Raw genomic sequence first — 18,561 nt, 5'->3', positions numbered from 1 at the left:
CAAGAACTTCGCATGTTTTGAAATGGGAATCGTTTCCATTGGCAACTACAAGCATTCTGTATTTTTAGAGATTGGCCAGCACACATTGTCTCCATTAGGGAGTGCGCTAGAGGACCGTTTAGTCCCTTATAGGCCTCGTGCGTTGGTAAGGTGGGCTACCGCTCCAGCACAAGTGGCTCCACCTCGTGCTCGGCGCGCGCGAAAAGCGGCTGTCCGCTGTTGCGTGAGGCAACGGAAGGAGCCGTGAAATGCGTGCTTCCTGACAGTCTGAGCGTGTTAGAACAGAGATTCTTTCGGCCTCTTTTGTGCTTTGCGTCGCATGCACAGTCTCAAACACAGCGTTTTTGTTGCAAAATGAACTAAAATCAAAGCGATGAATGCCACTACCCGTTCTCGCCCGGGCGCTCTTTTTGTCCGCCGGCGCCATGCGTCTTGGGTGCGTCCCACGGCGCGAGCGCTTCTGCTGGCGGCGTTTCGGTTTAGCAGTTTACCCGACACCCCGACAGTCATTGGGAAGGTGTTAAAAAAGAAAACCACGGGGCGGGCAGACCACATACTCGCTCGGAAACAAGAGTCTTATCTGAAGATCTGCCCAGAGGCGCCGGGTCAGGCATGAGTCGTCGATATCGACCAGCACTGTCGACCACCACCGCCGTTCTTTTGCTTTCTCGCTCGCTCGGTCCCGGCCGGGTCGTGTTTGAGCGCTGTCTCCGGAAAGAACAGCAAGCATCACCGGCTTAGGCCCCTTGAGCGCGTGATGGTGTAGCTTTGAGACGACTGGAATCGTTGACGCGTTATTGGAAACAACGGCTTGGTCCGCGGTGGCACTTCGTGCGATGCCAAGCCTGTGTATGATGTGTGTGAAGGAGCTTCTGTGTAACAATGCCCCCGGATATACCTTCGGGATATGTGCAGGCTCAGGCTGCAGGTGAGTTTAATTCTTTTGCGGCTCTTTTTTTCACCGTGCGTCAGTTTCGAACACTGTGCATTACATCGAGCTGGTGGGCTTGGCATTCCGCTTGCTCATCGGCAGGTAGTGTGCGCAGTGACGTGAACGTTGCGCCCGTGCGCTACTTCGGGCGATGTGCGGCCTGGGTGGTTCAGCGTGCTTGAAGTAAATCGACAAGAGGTTGTAACGGTTAGTTTTTATAGCCTCTCGGCTAGTGACGTCCCAGAGACCACTCCCGATAAAAGACAGCTTGGGTCGGCGAACCAATGCTTGCTTTTCGACCTATGCTTGCACGCACCTGCAGAAGGAAAGGGTCGTGACATGACATCGTGCAATAAACAGCGTGGCTGATGTTACAGAATCATGTGAGCCGGGGTTTTTCTGTTTGGTAGGGTAGTACGGCGATAATGAGAAAGAATGTGGTCCAGACCAGTTTGCAAACTACCACGCGTATTTTCGTTCCTCTGCTTCACAGTCCGTACCGCCCCTTCCGCCAGACCGTTGGACTGTGGCTTGTAGGGAGGTGTCCGCATATGACAGATGCCATTGTTCTTCATGCATGCCCTGAACGTCGGACTAGCAAACTGCGGCCCTTTGTCCATCACAGGCGTCCTCGGCAAGCTGAACCGGCTGAACATCGTTTGTAATGCTTTTCCCGAACTGCCAGTCTTCATTGCAGTCACCTCGATCCATCTGGTATGAGAATCCACCGCAATCATCAGCATGTGATCTCTCAAAAGACCCGCAAAATCCTTATGGATTCTAGACCACGGCTCTTCTGTTTCCGGCCAAGGAACGGGTTGTCGGCCAGGGCGCATGCTGCCCATTCTATGCACATTGGACATGCTTTGACCAGCTTCTCGATGTCCAGAACCAGTCCTGGATACCATAATACGGAACGGGGCCAAGTTTATCGTAGCAGTTAATTTTTGATGCGCATCATGCAGCCTATGCAGCATTGGTAGCCGCGCACTCATCGGAATCACCGCTCGATGGCCCAATTACACAATTGTATGGCTGCACGTTAGTTCGTCCTTCCTGTGTATGCATGCGCTTAACGGCTTCTGAGCATGTTACAAGCATCGTGGCCAGCCATTTTGAATGTAATCGCGGTCATGCGCGAGTTGGCTATCGTCTGCAGTCATCTTAAGCGAGTTGCTTGCTGATAGAGGACCGGAGTATAAGGGATTGGTTAGAAGAACGTACTCACGAGCGTCATCTTCTGCAGCCTTAACGTCATACGCCTGCCGTATGGGGAACTTGCGTTGAAGTTTGCGGTGCCGATTGCAGCGCCATAACACACTGCCTAGCGAGAAGAGCAAACAGTTTTGGGTAGTACTTTTAGTACTTTTCCGCGCCACCTTCAGGCGCTTATTGGCGTGAGCCTCCGCGCTCTGTCGAAGGCGCACGTGCCATTCGTCAGCTATCTGGGCTACGCCGACAGAAGCTAGGCAATGAATGCTGTCAGCCAAATGCGGGTATCTAATCGCGCAGAATGTGTTCTCGCGTTTGTAGCGGCCCAAGCGGCTGACAAAAGCAGTTTTTAGTCACCGGATGGAACAATTGCAGTGCCACCTTGGCAGCGCAGGTTCTTCATAGGCAAGCGACTGAGGGCTTGCACTGTATTTTGTAGTTGTAGGCACTTAGAAGGACAGACCAACGCTGAATTCGTGCAGTGGCCATGGCTGGAACGGGCTTGTCGGGGCTGAAAAAGCTCAGGAGAAATCAGTGATCTGTGACGAGCGTGAATCGATTCCCCAGCACACATTCCCGGAAGAAAACAGCCAATGCCCTTTTCAACTTGCGAGTAATTCCGCTCAGCAGGTGACAAAGTTCGCAATCGAAACCCGATTGGCAGATCTTGCCCATTTACTCTGTGGTATAGCACTGCGCCAATGCCACACGACGATGCGTCGGTTTCCAAGAAAAGAAGCTTACTTGGATCGTAATGCACCGAGAACTTCACTTATCTTGTCTCGCTCCCCACTGTCAGCGCGCGTTCTTTCTTAGCAGTTTGGGCAGGGGTTACAGAACAGTAGCCAAGTTTCCCAGAAATGCGTGGTAATGGGTTACGGAGCCCATGAATGCCCTCAGTTCCGCCACACAGTTTGGCTTTGGAATCTGTGCTATTGCAGCCATGTTGTCTGCCTTAGGTAACAACCCGCCCGCGCCTATACGATGGCCCAGAAATTCAACTTCTACTTGCTTGAACTTACATTGCTGCGGATGCAACTTGACACCGTGTTGCCGGAAACGTTCGAAAACTTCACGCAGCGTCTCCGAGTTCCCGCGATTACCACATCGTCCAAGTTAACTTGAACGCCCGGAATGCTTTGCAGGATGCCTTCCACGCGTCTCTGAAAAATAGCAGAAGCAGAGGCTACACCAAAAGGAAGTCGATTAAAGCAAAACAGGCCTTTGTGAGTGTTTACGACCAAAAGCTTTCTGGTTTCCTAGTAAAGCGGTAACCGATTGTAAGCATCTTTCAAGTCGATGGTGCTGAAGACTTCCCCTCCGTTTAGACTGTCAAAAATATCCCGTACCCTTGGCAATGGGTAATGCTCCGTGACACATGCAGCATATTCACGGTCACCTTGAAATCGCGGCACAGTCGAATAGAGCCATTCTTTTGGATAACGGGAATGGGGCGTGGCCCAGTCCGCACTGTCGATAGGCGACAGAATGCCTGCTTTAACAAGTCTGTCTATTTCTTTAGACACTTGCTCCTGCATTGCATATGGCACAGAACGAGCTTTGCAGAATCGCGGCTTCGCATTTTCATGCAACCGCAAATGAACTGCAGAACCAGTAATGCGCCCTAGAGGCTGGTGTAAGCAGATCGCTAAGCTCTTCTAACAGTCGCTAACCAAAGGTTGGTGTAGAAAATCTTTCTCACCCATAGTTGTGCCACTCCTGGTTGTTTCAATGCGCACGTTTTAGCTAGATATCCCTTGCGTCGGCAGCGAAAACACTCCACCCTGCGAAACTTGCACTTCGCTGTTTTGTGCCGAGTGCTACCGCAACACGGACAAACGACATCTTCGCCTAGTGTAGATGAAGTATGCGGATGAGCCTTGTGGTCATGCATGCGGAGTACACTGCGGCTTGCTCCTCACAGCATGAACGTTGCCGTGATACTGTGTCTTATCCATATAATCCACGTTGAGGACTGCCATCTATGCCGCTAAAGCGGCATCCTCTGTTTCTTTACGTGTCAAAGACGATTTTGGCAAAAGGTTCCGCTGAACTCTGTCACGCAGGCCGCAAACTAATCTGTCTCTTATGATCCTGTTCCTTGACTCGCCAAAGTTGAAACCGCAGGCCATCTTCCGAATTGCGACAATGAAGTCCTTCGTTGTTTCGTCAGGACGCTGATACCTCGTGAAGAACTTGTAGGACTCTGCTATTTCATTGACCTGTGGCGCACAATGCTCCGTCAGTAGCTGAACCAGCTTCTCGTAGGTGAGGTTCTGAATCTTGGCCGGCGCGCAGCGCCCCGTTAGTATGCCGACTGTTGCTGTCAGAAGCGCCCGTCGTTTCCTAGAGTCCTCGATTCCGTAGGCTTCAAACCGAAGCGGTGGCCTTGTGGTAGAGCATCCGCCTCGCATTCGGGAGGTGCTGGGCTCGATCCCCAGTGCCGCCGGGTACCCACCGGTTTTTAATGGGCACAAGATTTCCCCCGGCCTGGTGCTCGGCTCTTCTGGGTGAGATGCCTGGGAAAAGGGTCTTGACCACAGTTGCTCTGATGGATCAGCGATAAGTTCCGCCGTCAACAACGTTAAATCCGCCTCGTGCGGTAGAAGCCCATTTGTGGCCCTTTTTTCCCTGCTATCCAGCATGGACCGCCATGAAGCAGGCAGTCGCCCGGCGGTGGGCCGCTTCGTCGCCACTGAAGTGAATCGACAAGAGGTTGGCGAAGAACGAACAAGCTTTATTAACAGTTAGCAGTTTTTATAGCCTCTCAGATGGTGACGTCACCGATACCACCGAGAGCCTATCTGCCGATAACAGATAGTCTGGGTCGGTGAACCTAGAGTGAGATAAGCACGGCGTGCACGTGTCGGTAGCGCATGGATGGATGGATGGATGGATGGACGGACGGACGGATGGACGGACGGACGGACGGATAAGGCTGAACCCTTTAAATCTGGCGGTGGCTCAAGCCACCTAGCCATGACCGCATGCGGCTTCACAACAATGCTGCGCGCGTGATTAATTAGCGACAGGGCGCTATACGGGCACGCGGCTTTGTATATACCGTTCTTTTTATGTTTTGTAAATATGGCCAGTGGTACTCGCTCGCGCAGTTTGTTCTCGGACAGTGCCTGACACTCGCGGGTGCAGCACAGACTTGTTGAGTTTTTGTTTTGTGGGTACACAGCTCTCACCTGAAGACTTTCCTGAAGTTATTTCTATGGAAGGTATGGGAGTTATTTGGTCCACGACGAATTCCGCCCCCTTCCGACGAAGCGGCATCATGGCTTATGATGCCATAGGTCAGTGGCGGCCTAAGTAGGCCGCCATCTCGGGTAAATAATTACGTCATCAATGAATTACTATTATCGGCGAAATTTTGGATTTATAAGTGACGTCACCGATCAATCACCAATTGGATATATCAGTGACGTCACCAATCAATCACCATTTCGATATACTTATGGCGTTACCAATCAGTAACCAATTGGGTTGCTATATCGATTTACAATGGGGGCCGCCATCTTGAATTCTCCGGATTTAGAAATTTCATGCCGAAGGGAGGTGGTAGCACACCCCAAGGAATCGAGAAACGTGATGAGTAAGAGCTGACGCTGTTAAAACAAAACTGCTATATAAGCACGAAACTATCTCACACAATGAAATGTTACAGAGACTATTAAAGCCTACTGTTGAAGCCTAGACCCTGCAGCAGTACGTGCTAAGCCCAGAGCGTCTAGTTAGACTGCTATTTAACGCTTTTTCTTGCGTTCTTGAAAGCTTCGGAAATGACACAGCCTCGAACTCAGGAATGTGATAAAAAAAGGAAAGCAAACAGCAACCAAAATATTCAAAACTCGTTTATACCTTCTTTCTCCTTTGCTGCCGGCCGCCCTTGTCTCTGACAGGCGGCGACTGCTCCTCAACCACCCTGACGCGCTGGATATTGACGGCGTACATTTCATTTCACCGAGCCTCCACGGCTGTCGGTGCTTGCACACACTCCCAGTGCACCGAGGCACCCCTGCCTGTTGCGGGCTGACGTTCCTGCTGCGGCGGGGCGACTGCTCACTGGGGCCCGCGACCAAGGATTTCAACGGAAGCGACGGCGACAACCTCCCCCCCCCCCCCTGCCCTAGTCCCCAAGAGGGATGCCCAAAAGGCCAACATACGTCGGGACCAGTATCCCCCCTCCCCTGGTCCTCAAGAGGGATGCCCAAAGGGCCAACATACGTCGGGACCAGTATCCCCCCGAATAATTCATAGTACCAGCCACCACCACCATCACGGTTGTCAGCGTACTTGCAGACGTGAGTCTTAGCTAATCTGTTTGGGGCCGATGGCCGCGGCGCCAAAGGGGAAAGCGCCGTGAAGCGGTTGACCGCGTCAGGGGAGGCGCCGGTCAGGGGAGACGGGTAGCCGCGGCGCTACGATACAAAGGAAAGGAGGAAGTCTTGAATACTCCGGAGGTCTCGCAGCTCCGACAACGAAGCCGCCGACAAGCGGTCTGGAAGGGGCGGCGAGCCCGCTCGGACACAGACGACTGTCAACAGCCGCCCTTCGTCACGCGTCGTGCTCACCCCTTAGTTAGTACTAGCGACGGAGCCGCTTTCGTTGTACAAGAAAGGCTCCCCTGTCACAGCGGCGCCGTTACGCCAATAACGACGGCGTCGAAATGCGCTGCTCTTTTGAGTGCGCCCGCGCGACACATGCGAACAGGGAGCTTCGAAAAAGTTCTGCGGAGTCTGGAGCAGTACAGTGACCTTAAGGCAATGTAATGAAAACAAAGCAGACGAGGCTGTAAACGAGGCGCAGCCTTACAGTTATGGTGGACCCTTATTGCTACGTACATTGCATAAATGTAAGCAAAGTGATAGCTAAAGCAAGATGGCGAATTGAGCGGGTTGTACTGTATTCATCGTTCCTTTTCGTGATCGTCTGGTTCGCGCTTTACTTTTGAGTGTGAAGTGACAGCTAGTACGGCTATTGAACGTATAGTTGCAGTGCAATAAATGTAGCAAATTAGGTTGAACCTTTAAATATTTAATGGCGATTGCACTCATGGCCAGCTGGTCCATGTGGCTTAGTAATATTTGTATTTGCTTTGAATGCTGCCGCCACGCGTCAGTGGAGGACGATTGTGTTTCCTCTTTTTTGCAAGGGTTACAACGACTACTTTGTGGTGTGTGAAATATCTTGGCACGGGCTTAGGCACCTCGCAGTGCAGCGCGCTTTCGGGCAGTGTCCCGACAGCGTTCGTCCTCCGTTCGACCCGCCACACGTTCGTGGCTCTCACGTCACGAAGCGGGACATGGGTTATGAGGGATGCCGTAGTGGAGAACTCCGGATTAATTTAAACCACCCGGGGGTTTTGTTACGTGCGGTGGCATCACATAGCGGCATCACATCGCGCCTATAGCGGCCAGGAACCGATACCGCGACCTTGGGATCAGCTGCCGAACACCGAGACACTGTGGCACCGCGGTGGGTTCAAATTTTCCCCATCGGCGTCTACCGATTGTTATGACGTTGTCGTTAATTCCTGGTTAAATTCCTTGCCCTTGCCAGCCTCCTGCTATGTAACAGCAGTGAGTACAAGTGGATCAACCGCAACCTCACAACACTCGGTCGACGCCATTGGCTGGAGGGCCTCCTTCAAGGGTCATTTCTCGCGTCTTTCTTGAGTTTTATTGGACTATGGTCTCTTTTGGAGATCGCAGCATGATAATATTCCCCAGGCGGCGAACAGAAAACAATAAGACATGCGCTGGTGAAGGTCACCAAGAACACTGGTGAAAAAAATAACAGCAACGCAATAGTGTTACACATACAGATGCAACAGAAAAAGGGGGGGGGGGGAACGTCGGTCGCAACTGTCGAGGCGCCCAGTGGAGCGGAGACACCAGAAGGCTTTCCGTGCAGCCTCCAGACAGACAAGGCTGTTCAATACTGAATTTAGCCGCGCGAAGCCGCGCCGCGTAGGACATCGCTATAACTCGCATTCAAACCGGTGGCTGCCTTGGATCGCTGCTGCCTTGAGACGGGAGAGACGGCGCTCGTTCGGAGCCGAGGCCGTTCGGAGAACATGGCCACGCATATCTCGCTCCACTTCAAAGAGGCGCCGGTGAGGCGATGCAAAGGATGCAGCACATGTGTTTGCACTGATCGTGTCCCTCATAGCCTGAGTCGCTTTGGGACTTTAAACACCGATAAATTCATAAATCCTAAATCCGGTGCCTATTTAACGTCCTCATCGTCATCAGTCGGATTATATCCACTGCGGGACAGGTGCCTCTCCAGATGTCGTCCATGTATCCCTATCCTGAGTCAGCCTCGTCCACCGTGTCTGAGCAAGCTTTCCTGTGCGTTTTTCTTGTTGGCGCGAATGCCGTTTAACAATAGGCGTTTCTTTTCAGTGGCAAAGCTCGCTGTGTTACGCTCGCCGGAGGACGAACGCGCTAAACTCTGCGAATGTGCCCTGCACAGCTGACCGCGGACAATTGCCCAAGGCTAGGTTTCACAAAAGCGTGCTTTGCCGCATTGCAAGCGCGCGCAAGGTGAAGCAAACGCAAAGACTATGACGCACTGACTTTCGCTGGTGGGGTTTTCACGTTGTTCGAGCGTTAGTTCTGAAAAAAAAAAGAGAAACTTCTTGAAAAATATCTCAGCTGATTGTGAATTACTGGAAGTTATTTTTTCCAGTACCTTCTCAATAGTAATCTCAAAAAGCAAAATTTTTCGACAACTTCGTCATTTCCGTCCTGGTTGTCCTTGCTTCAACCTGACGTTTATCAATCACATCCATAGTATTGACTTTCTGTAATTATAGACGTGTAGATCAGGGTCAGAAAAAACACCATTCACAATATCAACACCTTAGACGAGTAATAGAAATTTTCTTCGAGAGCTCGGTTCAATAAAGCTTCGACAAATTTCACCCCTGCTTTTATTTACAGGCCACAAACATTTAAATTTCGATTAGGAATGCTTAAATAAGAACAACCCGCGGAAGTTTCCACAGAATTCATTCTACTGGTGAAGGCTTCCGAGCATATTTTTTTGTTTATTTCCTCTTTGAGCAACAAAAGAAAAAAAACAATGTTTAGTAGCTTCCTACTAGGCGCTAGCTGTGATAGCATGCACATTGAAGTGCTAACCCTACTTTGCCAAACAGAGAGGAATAGAATTCCTGGCGGCGAAAAGTCCCGACTACTAACGCAGCTCGCGTTTAAGGGGTGAGCTATCCTCTCGATCACGCAGAACAAAGTGGGTTAGCGGCGGCGGAAAAGCGGCGACAGGCACTGAACAAGGAGTCGGAGCCAAGACGCCTTCGACGCGTTCCGAGAAGGGCTCGCGGCGCGGGGCCACCGTTTTCAAACGCCTTTCTCTCATTTCCCTTCTTTTTTTCTACTTCTGCGAAGATGGAAGGTGCTCGAGAGCAACGAGAAGAATAAGAAGAGTATGGCGACCAGCAGAAGCGACGACGACGAATCGGGGGAAGAGTCTTCTGGGAAAGGGTGCGGCGGGCGAAGCAGGTCGACGGTGGCGAAGGGCACTGTCCCACCGGCTCGCGGCCCCAAAACGAAAACGCGGGCCCAAGACTCTGGTCGGTGGCTGCCGCGGATTCTGAGCCAGTCTTCCAACAAAACTAACGCCAACCGCGCGCTCTCTCGCAGTCGTCGCGGCCACTCAGGAGGAGATGGAGAGGAGAGCGTTTGTTCGGGACGAGTGGAAGGAGAGGCGGCTTCCGTTGCGCGGTGGTTCCTGCCAAAAAGTCGGTCGGGCCGCGAGGTAATTTTAAATCCATGGAGGTCATCCCTTTCCTTCACCCCCACCCTTCTCCCACTCCCTCCTCCCTTCGGAACTCGCTGCTGCACCCTCGCCAAAACTTGCGCTAGGAGAGAGGAGTGCACCCAGTCGTTTTTCTTCGCCGATGCGCTTTCTCCTGACGAAGGGGCAACGCGTAGCGGCTGCTGCGGCTCCCCATCTTCTTGCTCATCTTCTTCTTCAAAGAAGGATTGCGTCTTCTTTCCTCCGGTGCCTAACGGTGCGCGGCCGGACAGGGGCGGCAGTGCGGCGCTGAGCTCAGCTTACACGCTGTTGGCGACCACTGCGTCGAACAGGAGTGACGAAGAAATCAACGGCGAAGACGGTAGAAAGTGACGGAGCGAAGAAGAAGGGGTGGAAATTAGCGCAGGCGGCCCCATGGGGCCTCCGGTGGTACGCACGAGCCGTACTGGATACGTCGACGGATGCCTGCTAGGCCTTGTGAGTGACGATCACTCGCAACCATCATCGCCGAAGGAAACCGGTAGCGAGACGACTAGAGCTTCATCCCTGCTTCTGGACGTCCCCACCACCACACGCTGATGGGAACAGGATTTGGGATGTCGACTCGGCGCGGCTGTGACGGTGGTGACGTGACCTATCTCTCAACTGGAGAGTGTGCAAAGGCAACGAGAAGCTAGTTGGTTTGCGCGTTCGTCTTCTTCGATTGGTATCGCACGTCTCCCTGAGACGACACGCCGCGGCTCGGTGGAAGTGAGTTGCCGTCGGCGCTGACCTGACGGGAGCTTGACTGGAGTTGAAGCGACGAGTGCGCGTGTGTGAGCGGAAAGCCGCTCTCTCTTTTCTCGGCTCCTGACAGCCTCGAGAGGGGGGCAGCGATCGGTGTGGAATAAAACGCCGTTGTCACCGCTGTCGGCCCGAGGTGAGTGAAAGCCGTGTTACGCGTCCTTCGTGTATTTCTTGTTTCGGTCGTATAAAAACTGACAGCCGCTGTGATGCGATCTTTGCCGGGCGTGACGGGCGAGCGGTCGTTGCAACAAGGGACCGACGGTGGGCTCGTGACTCGACTGAGGCTGAAGTATAGAAAAATAAAGAAACAGAAATTGAGAAAAGTTTTCGAAGGATAAAACCTATATCTCAAACGGTCCTGCTCTCATTAGGTGTAGCGTCTCTGCCATTTGAGCAATGACACTGCTCAAGGTGTCGTTGAAGTAACCTTTTTGTTCTGTCGTGGATTGCGCTTGGTTGATGATGGTGATAAAGTTCTAATGTAGCAAATGCTTCTAACTAAGACATCTGCATTTGCGGGGCAAGCGACCGTCGTTGGCAAGCGCCCATATAAAAGGAACGCCCAAGTAGAGAGGTGACTAAGCAAGCTAAGCGCCCATGTACGTGTTAGCTAAGCGAACTAAGGACCCCGTGAAATCAGCTAAGGTGGGATGGTGGAGACGTCTAGTCGCTCAAATCTCGGTGTGCGGGAACTATGTCGAGCGAGGTTATCATAGCCAATGTACGCAGAACGTTCGCCACATTTGGCTTCGTGCCCGATGGGCTCGGCACCGTGGTCGAATCCGGCCTTGGAGGTCACAATGCTACCGAGAAGTGACGTCACTCGCTTCCCCCCTTACAGTTGAAAACCAGAGTTATAGTTACTAGCGTTCCAAACGCGCGTGTCTATGGCTGTTCTGTACTCAGCGCGATGGTATTCTACTGCATGCAGAAAACATGACTTGAAAAATCTTGTCACTGCGGCCCTAGGCAGAATCTTTGTTAGCTACCAAGCTTTCAAGGCAGCAGGTGTGTGGTGAGGGACGGAGCATAGATTTAAACTGGTGGAGAGAGATATGCAGTGAGTTAGGCAGCATGTTATTACGTGCAAAAATAACTCATTATTACTTATTAGGGAGCAGAAAAAGGTAGGAGAATGAGGTACTCGTTATGACATTCGTAAGAAGGACCCCTACAGTCACTGAAACCAAGTAAAGCAGAGGGGAATTTTTTTGCAAATTTCTGCTGTTGATCAAAGAGAAATTTACAGTGTAAGCATGTAATGATTGAGAGGTAATTGATTAGAAAGTAGAAGAAAGAACAACTACCTGTCGCCAGCGGGATCCGCACCCAGGACCTCCGTATGTCGCTTACGGTGCTCTACAAACTGGGCTATATCGGCGGCTGTCCAAACTTCTACTTTCGAGGGTATTTGTGTCGCGTGTAACCTAACCTTAAGGGCGTTCACCAGCGCCAACCTCGACCATAGCGGCGGTGGGCGTAATACGTCCTATATTACCGCAGGTGCCATTTGGAGCGTGATCGAACGGTCAGAGCAGCATCTGTGCGAGAACCCTCTTATGATACTTACGACATCAAGATTGCCAGAACCGAAGCCCTCGTCAAGCTACTGAGCAGATGAGGTTAAGAAAATGAGTGGTTCGTTATGACATATATATGAGTAGAAAGCAGCAGTCATTGAAGTTGTAATCGAAATTCGTGAGGCACGAAGCACGACAGACAACATGAACATACCCTGCATCTCGTTTTTCCTGGAAGAGGCAAGGCCCTTCCTTGATTGCTGTAGAATTGATATTAAAAATCTAATTCCTTCATTTTGCATCAGAATAAATATATTACACAGCAGTAGTCTGTCCTTTGCTCAAACAGCCATCACTCCGCCACGGGGGCGGAGTGATGGCTCGAAATAAATAAATAAATGAATAAATAAATAAATAAATAAATAAATAAATAAATAAATAAATAAATAAATAAATAAAAATACATAAATAAATAACTAATTCAATCAATGAGGGCACGACAAGAAACTGGCGCAACATGAAAGACGGAGGGCATCAGGAACAGCGCCGTCAGAGCCTGTGATTTGCGGTTTATCTTCTGCTAATCCTATTTTTTGCGCTAGTAGAATTGAGAAAAGCGGCTGTTTGTGCCGAAGAACAAAAAAATTCATCGAAACACGGACACCAAGAAATGGTAACTCTCAAGAAGTTTCACTGTGTTCTGCGCACTATCAGTAACCTGCTCAGGTGAAATAGGTTTTGTTCATACCTTGAATGAGCTGTTCCAAAAGATCGTCTATCGCTGTAGTTAAGTGAATAGTGATTTAATCTGTTTAGCCAGCAGCAGCGGTGTGCCGGCAGCCGGCGATGCTCAGGATCGATTTCGAGATGGCGAGGCAGAGGGCCCAAAGAACGCGCGTGCTATGGCAGCGACATGTGGATTTCCCTTCTCATCGGCCTCCCTCGTCAAAATCTCCTCAGCGTTTACGGAACCGAGACAGCGCGATCGATCTTGGCAGCAGAAAGGCTTAGTCACCTGGCTACTATGCAAGGACGAGCGAAGTAAGGAGAAGAGGTAACCCGTCTGGAACAGTTGGTCGAAGAACGAAAGGAGGGGGGGGGGGGGGGAGCAGCCGATCCTCCTGGAAGCCGTCAACAGCGCGGCCCCGAGCAGCTGTTTATTTCCAGGTCGACGCGGCGAGCGAGCATAGCGGGCTTCGCTGCCGGCGCGCTTCGGACGCTTGGTCCCGAGTACACGTCAGCCAGCCCGTGGGCATGCACGGAGGGCTGCCTGCTCGCCCTCAGCGCAAACAAACTTGGCCGGCGCTCCTGCGAAAGAACGCTGTGAGGTGCGGTTGCGCTTCGTGCCGCACGAGGTAGAACATGCTCAGTCACTACAGCCAGCCGTGTTCGCCGGGAGGTGGGATGAACGCAGTTACGGCTGCAGAGCCAGACAAAGGCAGCTTGACAATGCTTCGACTCCGCTGTGAGCTCTTTAAACGCCGTCCTCATTGGTCGTGCCGGCCTCGTTCAAGTTCGATGCGGGAATCAGAACCTCCTCACGGAACTCGTCAATTAACGCAGCTTAATCATCGGAACTTCTCTGAATTGAGAGAAAAAGATGTCCTTAAACATTTTTTTCTACTTGCCCCCCAACTCAAGGGTGCGCCCACTCCGAAGATTGCTTGAACCACATGACCACACTTGGCAATCTAAACTACGCACAGCCTGCATGCAAGTTAACACTCAAAACACGCAAGAGACCTGCACGCGTTGTTGTCAGTGTCTGTAGCACTCGCGGGTTCACTGCAAACATACGTGTGCCTCCCAGCCACAGCTGGGAGCCAGCTTAGGCAGCGTGAGAGCTTTCGGCTACGACACACCACGACGCAAAACAGAGACGACGTCTACACCTAGAAGTCATCACGTAGCTACTTGTGTCTCTGTCTCAAAAAAAAAAAAAAGAACTGTGCAGAGAGCGGACGCAACACGAAAGTTCTCTCTGGTAGTGCGCTCCACACACGAGGCGTACCCTGAACCGCCAGCGGGCACGTTATTTCCTTGACGTTGCGCCATTCCTTCGGCCAAGTCATTTTCGTAGAAAGCTCCAAAGCGTTGATTTGTGGGCTAGCTCTCTCTGTAGTCCTAGTCCTTCTCAGTTAAAGTTATGTATAGAAAGGCTCGTTTCAGCGTCAGCAGACGGGGGAGGACCGTTCTATCGAGCTCCGGAACTTCAATTCTAAAGAAACGGTAGCCAACCGACAGATATTAGTTTGGGCATAAAAAAAAAGCAGGAAAATAAAGCACCCTGCCCGTATCACCAGTTGGCAGCGGGCTACACTGCAGCGCGGCGCTTACTCAATGCCGTATTTCAGAAGCATTCGTCTGCCCTCCCTAAGTGCGTTTCAAAGGTGGCCGGATGTGCCTGGCGGTTACTCAAGAGGAACACCTACGGGGGATCGCATTTCTCTTGACGCGGCGGGCTTTTCTAACCGGAAAACAGTAAATGCTAATGTATGCCACACTAGCAACAGTCTCAAGTCGCGAACCGTGTGCTTTGAGCACTCTGCCTCTATCCTTTCTTACTGCCCCCCCCCCCCCCCCACCTCTTTCATTTATTTCACTTCTCCAAACTGCCTGCTATCCTTTATTTCCGTGGCCCCAGCTCAGGTGCCGCCGCCGTAGTGATCGCAGATGCCGGCGTTAGCAAAAATCTTTTACCTTCCTTTTTTAGCGATAGCGACATTACGGTATAGCATTTCGAGCCTTCAGCGGCGCGGCGCTGCCACCCTGTGGCTACGCCGCCACGCTGTCACGTGGTTGGTCACGTGGTGCGGAGCAGCTGCCGGCGCCGTGGCTGATCACGTGGTTCATTGCGTGATTGGTCACGTGACCAAGTTGCACTCGGCCAGCTGTAGCTATCGCGTCACTCCATGTTTAACCAGAGCTAAACCACCGTCTATTTTTTTTGTTTTTATTTGCATTAAACACTCACTACTACTACTACTGCTACTACTGCTTGGAGCTGCTATGTGGCTCCACATGGTGGCGCTGTCGCACGTATTAGCGTGGTCACGTTTTCGGCGACGAATCTTACGAAGGCTTTTTGGAAGAGTTCAGAAATCTGCGTAATCGTCCTTATGATCCACATGCCGTGAACAGCGGTGCTCCTAGTCCGTCGTGTGCAGCACCGTGCCAAGAAATATTTTCAAACATTTGCATCGCAGTGAAATGAAGGTGGCATGCCTTCGAATCAAATAAAAGCTTAATAATAACAATAATAATTATAGTAATTAAATTGCGTCATAGTGACGCATATAGGCCGAAAACTCGCCTCCCGCCCTCTTCATTGCCACGATGACCTGCATTGCAAGGTCACGTGGTCCGGAATGAGCACGTGGCCAATCCAAGAACAACCCAGGTCATGCGGCATCGCAGGACGCAAAACGTAGAGCGTCCACTTGCCGGCCAGAGGGTTGCCACTAACGTGTAACGACACCGCAGAGAAATTTCCACGCGAAACTACCCCTGTAAGAGCGACGGCTTAATGTCTAGCGTGGCAGTATGGGCGAGTTGTTGTGACATGACTTCAAAAGATGTAGCGCTACGCAAAACGAGGTGAGCGGAGGAAGGCAGGGGATTGATCTACCAACATAAGATGCAATGTAAGGCGCACGGTACACTCAGTCGCGAGCAATTAAACACGCACCACATTGTAGATAACACACACACACACACACACACACACACACACACACACACACACACACACACACACACACACACACACACACACACACACACACACACACACACACACACACACACACACACACACACACACACACACACACACACACACACACACACACACACACACACACACACACACACACACACACACACACACACACACACACACACACACACACACACACACACACGCGCGCGCGCACGCGTTATTTTCAGAGCACAATTTTTTATACGGGCTCGTGTACAACGAGGTTCTTCAGCAACAACATTCACACGGCACATTCGAACCAGTATATACACGCCCATGACCATGCTTTATACCAAATTAGTTTTTCAATGCAATTCACTGGGACACCTAATGCCATTACGTAAAGACAGTGTGACACCAACTGTTGATACCCTTACCGGAAATGATGTTATTTCCGGTTCCGTGCACGTCACCTCTCGTGAGTTAAGGGGAATGCTCCGGTCTGGTGACGCCATTTCCGTCCAGCAGATGGCCGAATTTTATGACCACGGACTCATTCTTGCCCAGTGGGGCTTCTATTACATTAATACATGTAATTAAACCCAACTATACAATCACATTTCTAGCATCAGCGTCAGCTGGTTCTTCGAACGTGCCACTAGAAGAAAGTTTCCACCCAGCATTCCTCGAGAAATCGGAATCCGCCGAGCCTTGAAGCGAGGATGCACAGTGCAGACCGGAAACGCGACTGCGGCTCCATGAAAACGTGGCACGGCTTCGGCAGCCAGCCAGTGTTGACGGGCCCGGTTGACACTCTCGCGCTGTTGCGGCTGCCTTGCGAAAGCGTCGCGGCAAGTTGCTATAAAGGCAGGTTGCCGCGAGTGCTGCCACCGTTGTCACGACGAGGAGCAATGCGAGACGTCCCGTTCTGGTTGTCAAACCTTTTCCGCTCATATCTTATGCCCGCCTACGTATAGTTCAGACTGCTGTGCTGCAGAAGCGTTCCAAGGGTTGCGTCAGCTATTGCCGTGGTTTCAGGGAAAGCAAAAACAAACACGAAAATCGCACAGGATGTTTACGACATTTAGTAAAGCATTGTTACAGCTCAGCCGTCGTTTGTGTAATGCTATCACTATAGGGGTACACAAATATTCGAAATGTTCGAATGGCAACTCGAATTACGAAATACATAAGCTGGAATGGTTGTGGATGGCGCTGGTGAACACTTTAAAGGTTAGGGTACTTGTAGCGCAAATACCCCTCAAAGTAGAAGAGTGGACAGCCGTCGGCTTATGCAGTTCAGGTGGCAGAATACCTCACGCGATTTGCGGAGGTCGTGAGTTCAGATCGCACCAGCGGTATGCGGTTGGTTAAATTTCTTGTTTCTAATCGCTTATCTTGCAGTTAAAAAAAGGTTACATTGGTATTTTTCCATTCATCAACACGACAAATTAAAGTAAATAAGTATTTTACTATGCTCTCCTCGTTTTCAGTGACTGTTTCTTTTTTCATATGTATGCTACTTGACGTAGTGATTAGGGATTCCGAGGTCAGTATCTTGTCCTTTGCTAGCAAACTGTAAATATAAGAATTGATGCAAAAATCTGAATACGCAAGAGAACAAACAACAAAAAAAAAACATCCATGTGCACCATAGTAAATAAAACAGAAACATTTTGTGGGGGCAACGAGATGGTTGAAAAGCACAAGAACGTATTATTCTTTAGTAAGGTAAAGTTATTTGCACATACCCGCGCACCCTCTCTCGCCCCCTCCTCCCACACACATACACACACTGGCACAAATTAATTAATACAGGAGATTAATGCATGCTTACTTTATGATGATCAGTTTCTTTGTCGTGCCAACACCACCATCAAAGATCACGGCATGCTAACTGCATCAAAGCCCAGAAATGCTCCATCTATAGTTCCTGTAGTATTTGAAGTCAAATCAATCACGCCGATCTTTGTGACTCCATACCTGCTGCTGTAGAGATCCCTGCCTCTTATTCATCAGTGCATTTGCACCGCGATACATGTATGCGGCCCATCCCTTAGCATTTATGTGGTCCTCTGCAGAATGCACTGCTGTTGAGATGGACCGGGGAGAATAAAAATATGCAGAAAAAAATGATACGGGAGGGACATTCACTGGGTGGGACGAAGTATTATTACGAGAAAAAAACCACAAAAGCAATATTCAGATCGCTCGCATCGGGTTGAATAAGCGACTCTAGTTTTTTTTTCTAGCGTGGTGTCTGTGTCGGATCACTGCTTAGTTATTTAGACTGTGGTATCATGTTCTTATTTAGCGCCCTTGAGCTCATTCAAAATTACTGCTTGACCGGACTCGAGGCAGCGCACGGTTTCTAACGTCGAAGAAGGCTATTCTGCCGGAGTTGTTTGCTCAGGGGGAGGATCAGGGTTTGACTGGGTCTGATCACCGGCTGGCGGGTGCACAAATCTTAGGACAGAGGGTGCCAGTGGCGAGAGTTTGTGCGCCAACGCCCATCCCACCCTCTCCCCCTTGTAAGTACAATCAGGCCGGAATGAAATGCGAACACACATATGGCGTACTTTTTTACTGTACAGCGAGATATTCATTTATAAAGGTTTATA

The 18,561-nt window shown here is 50.8% G+C and overlaps 1 protein-coding gene across 1 annotated transcript in view; it reads left to right on the top strand.

Annotated features, from left to right (window-relative positions):
• Positions 1-10,058: 10,058 nt before the first annotated feature.
• LOC144111456 (uncharacterized) overlaps positions 10,059-18,561 on the top strand; it is a 69,242-nt gene continuing 60,739 nt past the window's right edge. The window contains exon 1 of the mRNA XM_077644764.1: positions 10,059-10,853. The gene's annotated coding sequence lies outside the window, so the exon portion shown is untranslated. The remainder of the gene's footprint in view (positions 10,854-18,561) is intronic.

This window comes from Amblyomma americanum, chromosome 11 (genome assembly GCF_052857255.1).
Source record: "Amblyomma americanum isolate KBUSLIRL-KWMA chromosome 11, ASM5285725v1, whole genome shotgun sequence".
Classification (NCBI taxonomy): Eukaryota; Metazoa; Arthropoda; class Arachnida; order Ixodida; family Ixodidae; genus Amblyomma; species Amblyomma americanum.
The sequence above is the reverse complement of the archived record's forward strand: the minus strand, read 5'-3'. Positions and strand labels throughout refer to the sequence as shown.